Source organism: Anneissia japonica, unplaced genomic scaffold (assembly GCF_011630105.1).
Source record: "Anneissia japonica isolate Jap-2015-1 unplaced genomic scaffold, ASM1163010v1 scaffold2950_len93424_cov113, whole genome shotgun sequence".
Taxonomy (NCBI): domain Eukaryota; kingdom Metazoa; phylum Echinodermata; class Crinoidea; order Comatulida; family Comatulidae; genus Anneissia; species Anneissia japonica.
The window spans coordinates 87,857-96,055 of NW_022757465.1; the positions used below are offsets into that span (position 1 = coordinate 87,857).

General features: G+C 35.9%; 1 long non-coding RNA gene across 1 annotated transcript; it reads right to left on the reverse strand.

Annotated features, from left to right (window-relative positions):
* Positions 1–2,669: 2,669 nt before the first annotated feature.
* Positions 2,670–4,885, reverse strand: LOC117124741. Its single transcript, XR_004448010.1, has 3 exons — positions 4,754–4,885; positions 3,991–4,211; positions 2,670–2,879 (listed from the first exon to the last, which is right to left on the reverse strand). It is a non-coding gene; the product is annotated as an uncharacterized LOC117124741 (long non-coding RNA).
* Between the last annotated feature and the right edge of the window lie 3,314 nt (positions 4,886–8,199).

The following is an 8,199-nucleotide window of genomic DNA, read 5'->3' on the forward strand; positions in this document are numbered from 1 at the left end:
AAACTGTATAACAAAGTGGGAGTGGGCAGGCCACTGTCTCTTATACACATCTAGATGTGTATAAGAGACAGCATTATTACCAACCATGATGACTATAGATAGGCCTATTTAATTATGCACCACTTTCAGTATACATGTACCATTCACTATAAAACACATCCATCAATATATAATATGGTGTATTCACATCTCCATGATGGGCTGAGTATTAAAGAATTAGAAAAAAATATGTATTTCCAGCCAATTGTGACTCCTAAAAAATAGAAATATTATATTAGATTTAAAAAAAAAAATTTGTATACTGAAAATAAAATCAAATTAGACAAAAGTAACTGGCCAAAATTGTATCATGATGTTGAATTGATTGAAGTTGTAACTATACTTTATCTATTTACATAAATAGCCTGGCCTTTTTTTAACTATAGGCCTATACATATTAGGCCTAATATTAATAATATACAATAATAATAATTCCCTGTTGCTTTTTTAATGCAGACATTTGTCTTCCATACAGCCACTTTTTAACAGATTTTTTATTATAAAAACATAAGCTTGGTTTTCCTAGTTTGCCTCCTCCAAAAAGGGCTGTCAGCTAGTATATAGTACAGTACTGTAGTTTATGCACTCACGGCCTAGTATAGGCCTTGAGTGCAAACACTCACACCACAGCCACACAGCACGCGGCAGTGCATCGAACACCGCCGTGTATTAGCAGAACACGTGAAATTATGATCCTTCTTTAAACGTTTGTCGTGGAAAACTGAAATAGGGTACAAGACCGATTTTTATATCAAAATAAACACTTACTTTTTCGACTTATGGTATGTATATTTAAAATCGCTGTATGGGATGAAAATGCTACTAATTAGAAATTTGTAATCAAATAGCAGTCAAAATTGTAATGATTCGACGGCTGTCACACAACCTTGGCAAAAACGTTGGAACGCGCAACTTGTACAAAAAATAATCAGAAAATTCAATCATGTAAGGATTCTTAGGCTATATTAGGAACTGATTTTACCATATTTGGGCACCTTTCGCTTTTCAATGTTTATTCAACAGCTATGAGATAGCATACACTTTATGCTAATGAAAATGTGTAAAACTTAAAAGCCTTTCTGCCGTGTGAGGGCGTCTAGAATCAATGACATCACGCCGTGTTACAAATTTTGCAATAACCGTCAAAATCTCCAACACGGCTCTCCGACTGGAAAGCACATGTTTTATGTTCGTAAACGACCACATTGCAGCAGTCTGTCAGTGAAGAAATGATTTCACCGTGCCCAAATCCGAAATCGTATTAATAATTATACAGTTTTTGTAGAGAAATATAAAATAAATATTTTGAAACTACTGTATTATTGTCTACATTTTAATTTATAGTAGGTAACGTTTTGTGGCGAATGAAACATTCGGTGACGACGAGAGAAGCACATGTTCTGCCTTTGTAAACAGACCGCATTACAGCAGTCAGTGAAGAAATTATTACACCGTGCCCGATCGGAGTTTTTGAAGAGAAAGACAAAATAATTATTTAGAAACTATTATTGTCTACATATTAATTAATATTAGGTAACATTTGCAGCGAATAAACCATTTAGTGACGGCGTACGTGGGCCTATTTCGATCCTGTTCGTAAATAAAAATTACATTCAATTGAACCTGACTGAACTCAATATGGAACTTTTTTTCTATTTATATCCGCTTGCATTGAACTGAACTTTGTGACATCTTTATTTCTTTTATGAAATAAAGCCGTACAGTAGGGCTAGTACTAATAACAATGATGATGATAATGATACCAATGCAGTACAGTATGTATAAAATAATAAAACAAATACAGTTATGTGTTCAGTTCAAAACCCGTCCCAAACTCAAACCCATTCAGTCGTTCACATCTTCTGAGCACATGTTCTGCTTTCGTAAACAAACCGCATTACTGCGGTGTCTCAGAAGAAATTTTAACCCCGTGCCCAGCTGCAAAGCAACAATGTGGCATACAGTTTTTGAAGAGGACAAGAAACAATAGAAGATTATTGTCCACTTTCATCAATAGTACACTGGGTAATACCATCTAATATAAACCATTCATTGTTCAGCGACGTGGGCCTATTTTCTGTGCGTAGATAAAAATTACATTCAACACTCGTTCGTGACGTTTCTTCTCTTTGAACTAGGCCAGGCCTAGGCTAGACCTATTTGTCAACTTTCTTTCTGGAGGACTTCGTACTATTTATAAGATATTGAACACGAATAACAGCTGAAAATGGGAGTTGAATTTTCACATATATATATGTACAAAGCCGAGAAAACCGATCGTAAATTATGGCCTAGTTATACCCGGCGCCGATCGTGTTGGCAAGTTGAATAGGTCAAAGGTCAATATATTAAAATCAAAGGTCTGAGAATTGATGTAACTCAATAAAATTAAAATAATTATACAATTTAGTAAAAAGTATGCAAATTCAAAATATTTTATATAATTATAAATTCAGAGAAAATTGCAAATTTTGGATGAAATGTTAACTATGATAGGTCAAAGGTCACAATTTCAAAGTCAAAGGTCAAAATATTTTGTGTCACTGGAATGTTTATTTAATATGCATCAAAATAAAAACAACTTGTAATGGAACATTTTCAACAATAAAAAAAAATATTACAGTTTATTTGTAGTAGAGTCTAATTTCTTTCATATACAGCAAACTCTCTGACTACAATGCATTACAACTATACTGTAGGTGCTAATGGGTTAAGAATGCATGCATACAGTAATAATAAACTGTAGGCCTACCTTTCTGATTTGAGGTATCGGATGATATTTGTTGATATTTGTAAGTAGTTGCTCCACTATACTTGAATACTCAGCTGAAGTTGGGTACCTAAGAAATATACAGCAAAAATAGATTTTTAAACTGACAAAGAATAAATAATTAAATAAGTGAGTTAATCAATTGTTGATTTATAATGCAAGGATGAATCAGTTAATAAACTACTTCAAACATTAAAATGAATTACTAAAATAAACTTAGAAATCAATAAATATTTCTTAAAATATTACTATAAATACAATTACTAAAGAAGAAATGAAGAAATGTTTAAACAACTAAACGAAATACAGTACAGCAGTCCAAAATATAATTATTTAATAAATAAATGAAAAATAAAAAAATAAAAATATATGAGTTTAGGCCTAATAACAAATTGAGTTTAATAATATAAACAAATTCACTTAATAATAATAAAGAAACTTAAAAATATATATTTCTTGACAGATAATTTCATATTTAAATTAATAATTAATTATAGTTAATTAGGAAAGGAAGGCTTTATAAAGAATAAATATAAATAAATATCAGTATCAGTAGACTTGATAAGTGGAAAAATGAAGTTATAAGAAAGGCAAAAAAGATTAAAGATGTATAAAAAACTGTATAACAAAGTGGGAGTGGGCAGGCCATGTAGCTCGCATGGACCATAACAGGTGGGCCAAAAAGTTAACAGTATGGACACCATACGGACACAAAAGAAAAAGAGGAAGACCTAACAAGAGATTAAGTGATCTTTTCCGAAAGGAATGACTAAACATTATTTTTATGAACGTAGGTACTGTATGTTTAATTGTAAATTGTTAACCTTATAAATCAATTAAATACAAATTTTTCTATCCATAAAGCTGGCTTCTCCCACGGAACCCACCAGATATTTTCCCCTGGCTCTAGTGGCGTATCTAGTCTTGAAATGGGGGTGGTCATTGGTGGCGCTACTTAGGTGAAGTAGTTGCGGGGTGAAAGTCGCAAAATAAGGTGATTCTCAACTACTTGCAAGTGATTTTTTGGGGATGGGCGAATGTAGGGGCACAAGTAATTTTTGGGATGTGCGTATCTCCACCCACCCCCGGTCCCCCGGTTCCCAGGCAAGGCTTGAGCCTCGTCCGAATGCAAATTATTAGCTCAAAATAGGAAATTTTAAAGTAATTCGTACATAACTCACACAGGCTGTTGTTCGCACAAGTGAATCTTTTTTCCGCTTGAACTAGCATGCGCTCAAAGTGGCATCTACTCGAATTGACTGGTTCCCCAGCTAGTTATGCCACAGACATGTTGGTGAATAAAATGATTTTTAGGTTAAAATTTCCATGGCAAGCTAGGGCCTATTCATCTTCAACACAGCAATGTTATTTGATATTTTGTCTTTCAAAATATCCAACTCATCTGTTAAAAAAATGGGGTCAAAAACATTTTTCAATTTTTTTTTCAATCATAGTGGTGTAGAATAATCTTTTGAGAACATTTTCCAGAAAAATATATGTGATACGACCCTCCATTATGGAGTTCTGAATTTTTAGATAACATGTCGACAAGAATTTAGCCTCAAATCTAGACCATCCTATTTATGTTATTGTTGGTTACGCACCACTTACTTGGGTTGTTTGTCATCACTTAAAGATGTCTACCGACTCGTGGAAAAGGCGTAGGGCCAAAAATAGGCATACTTAGCCTATTTGATGTGAAGTAAAACATCTGGCCTAGGTAGCCTAGGATAGTATGTATAATGCATAACCTAAAGTACTTAGGCCGGTATTCCTTAGGCCTAGCCTAGCTCAAGTATTTTGTTTTGAAAAGGTCTCGCCCGTCGCCGCACGCCCCTGTTAGAGCATAGGCCTAGGCCTAGGCTAGGCTAAACCAAACATTACAGACTTTAAAGTTTCTAATATTTGTCTATAATCAACAACATCAAGGTGCATGACAATAACCTTATACATAAAAATTACTTCTCCTACTTCCTCCAAACATTCTAACCTCCGAGCCTGAATAGTGTAAACGGGACGGCAGTTCCACCAAATATCGATCTTTGGTTCCACTATTTATTGGCCAGTGTGACCCCGCCCCAGGGTTGCTAGCGATAGTCGACAGGAGGAGGCTTCACGCCTTGGCCAAACCATGGCCAAACACACGCCATCTCACGGCCAAATTCGGCCAAACTTTTTTTCGATATCGGCCAAAATTCGGCCAGATTTTAATCCAATTAGAATTAGGCAACATTGGTACATAATATTCACTTAACATACAAATACTGTATTACACGAAAATCAACTGTCATTTGTTTGAAATTGAAGAAATTAAAACGATATACACAGAACAATGTTAATCTTTCACTGTTTTTGTTTTGATAATTAATTAATCACCATAATTAAATGCCCAGCTACATCATAATATTAAATGGGCCTATATGTCTTATAGTTGCTAGCATGTAGGCCTATTTATAGTCACATTATTATGATCGGTCTACATTTTTTATTTAAATGTATTAATTAAGGTAAATTGTAGTCCATCTATAGCAATAATTAAGGGCCTGTTTGTTATCGAATCTTCAGTGACAAATTCGTGGCTCTCTTTAATTAGAAAGTTACATAGTAAGGTAACACAAACTTATGAGAACTTTAATAAATACTTTTTATCTAAAACTTCCTAAATTCGCCTCTGAATGTTATTGTTGCCATACTTAAACAATAAATCAATGTCGCTATCGGGACTATCTTCTTCATGATTCTCATATACAACCTAACTCCAGAGTAACTTCGAGGACGTCTCACCAACACTCTTGAAATTGCAGGTGTCATTGGACCCGAATGATCACACGAGCATTTACATGGCACTTCACATAAAGAACACCACAGCGCATATACAATTTATTTTTTTTTATTCAATTCTCAACCAATAGAGATAGAAACTAGACTAGAACATAGACAAAGAAACACATGGTACAAACTTGCAATAAACTGTTATGTCTTCATAAAGTTTTAAACGAGGATAAACGTCAATAAATAAATTTCATCCGAACAAGTTAAATTATTAAATGTAACTGCTACAATCTTTTAAATAATAAACTCTCTTACGTCAACTCGGCCAAAGCATACATTTATTGTTTGGTGCGAGTACGACTACGAACGTTTAATTAAGTAAAGGTACACGATTAGAATCAAAGCTTTTGTATAAAATTAACAACATATCCAAAACAAGTCTACGTTATATTAGACCTATATTGAAAAAAAAAATGTTCACAAAATTCGGCCAAATATAGTTTCGCCGAGACTTTTTAAACGTTAAGGACAGGCGAATTTTTATACGGCCAGATTTGACGAATCTAGCCGTCAAAAAGGCCAAATGGTAACCCTGTGACCGACAGCGTACCAGCGATTTGCCAGCGATGCAAATTAAATTATGCTAGGAGGACTACCGGGAAATTATGCTAAATACTAAAGTATGCTTGAAAGTCCCCCGACCCCCTTTTCTTTTTGGGGTTTATCAAGAATTCATTGAAAAAAGAATAAGTAGGCCTTTGACGTATGTATGCCAGTACGTCACACATAACAGGCCTCTGTAATAAGAATGAGAACAATTTAACTGAAGAATTAACTTAAAGGTCGAGAAAGCTCATTTTGGGGTTTATCGATTCATAGAATCGTTTTCAAGAGGGGGAAAACCTGAATTTTAAAGAATTTGAAAATCATTGAAATGACACCTCAGAAGTCGGGAAAGCTCGTTTCCCGCCATCTAGAATCAAAATTTCCCCGGGGGTAAACCCCACCCCCATTTCTTTTTGGGAATTATCGATTCATGTAAAAAGAATACGTAAGCCTATACTCAATTTTGTTAGGCTTATGTATGTGTACACACATCCGCCCCTGATTCATATTCCCATTCATCTTACAGTGCCTCCCCCCCGCCACCCTCCCCCCCCCACCACAAATCATGTTCCGCTGGCATTTACGTAAGCATATACTCAATTTTGTTAGGCTTATGTATGTGTACACACATCCGCCCCTGATTCATATTCCCATTCATCTTACAGTGCCTCCCCCCCCCCCCCCCCCCCCCCCCCCCCCCCCCACCACAAATCATGTTCCGCTGGCATTGCATTGAATCCGCCATTGAAATCTATACTGTATAACCCTCACCCATCTGTATCTATGCACTAGAATCTGGAACAATCAACTGTTATTGTTTTAATTACATTATTCGGCCTACTCCTATTTGCATTGTATACGGTAAAATTTAGTTTAATTAATAGATCAACTGAAATCAAAGAATATATCCTCATTGTATGACTGACATGCTAAAATGCCTTTCAATTTCGCATATTTGCTTAGTGCCACCGCACCCCCCAAGAGTAAACCTTTTGACCCCGAAGTGTCCCCCGATAATACAAGGGATTCATCTATAATTTCATTTATATTACTCTTGGTACTTTGGTTTGTTTCCTCCTGAATCTTCCAAGAGGGAAATTAAGGTGTCAACAGATGGGTGTTCTGGCTGGGATATACACTTTCCTGCATTTTTAGAATGATGATGCCTTAGGCGGTGAAAAAGTTTAGTGAGTGATGGAAGGACTAATGATATCAAAAAGCCCATCATTATTTAAGGGAAAGGCTTTTTTTTAAAGGTATAGTGGGTGAGGGGGAATTTATCTCAGCACCGAGTGGTGGCGCCAATCGGGAGAGCTCCCCCGGTCAGGGAGAAAATCCACACTTTGTCGGAGAGAAAAACATTACTGTAGGCATATTTATTTTCTACATAAAAACTCTAATATTGATTAAGTAAGCGCTTGAAACCCCTAGTTTTTCATATTTTTCAGGGCCCCGCTCCCCCGGGGGGGGGGGGATTCATCAATAAACGCATCCATCAATAAACTTTACCATGGAAATTGCATCCAATAACTCCATCAACTTTCTGGGAATGGTTATCTCTAAAACCTCCTCATCATCACTTGAAACAAGGGTTCACAGGAAAGCCACGAACAAAGGCCTACTACTGCATTATGAAAGCCATGTGGACATGAAACACAAAAGGAACCTTGTGCTGACAATGATAGATAGGGATTATAAATTATCGTCATCTTATGATATCTTTCAGAATGAAATTAATGAAATTGAAAAAATTACGTTTGAAAGACTGAAAGATCCAGTAGGCCTTATTCTAAGTATCATTAATGATTTTATTAAATCATTAGATACAGATGCCTAACAATGAGCCTCTACCTAGTAGTCCCCACCAAAAATAATTCCGGGATCCCGTCGGGATCCCGACGGGATGGCCGTGTCCCGGCGGGATACGGCCATCCCGGTGGGATTTTCTTCCGCAATTCCGGGATGAGCGGGATTTTTTTTCGCAATTTCGGGATGGCCGGGATTTTTTTTTT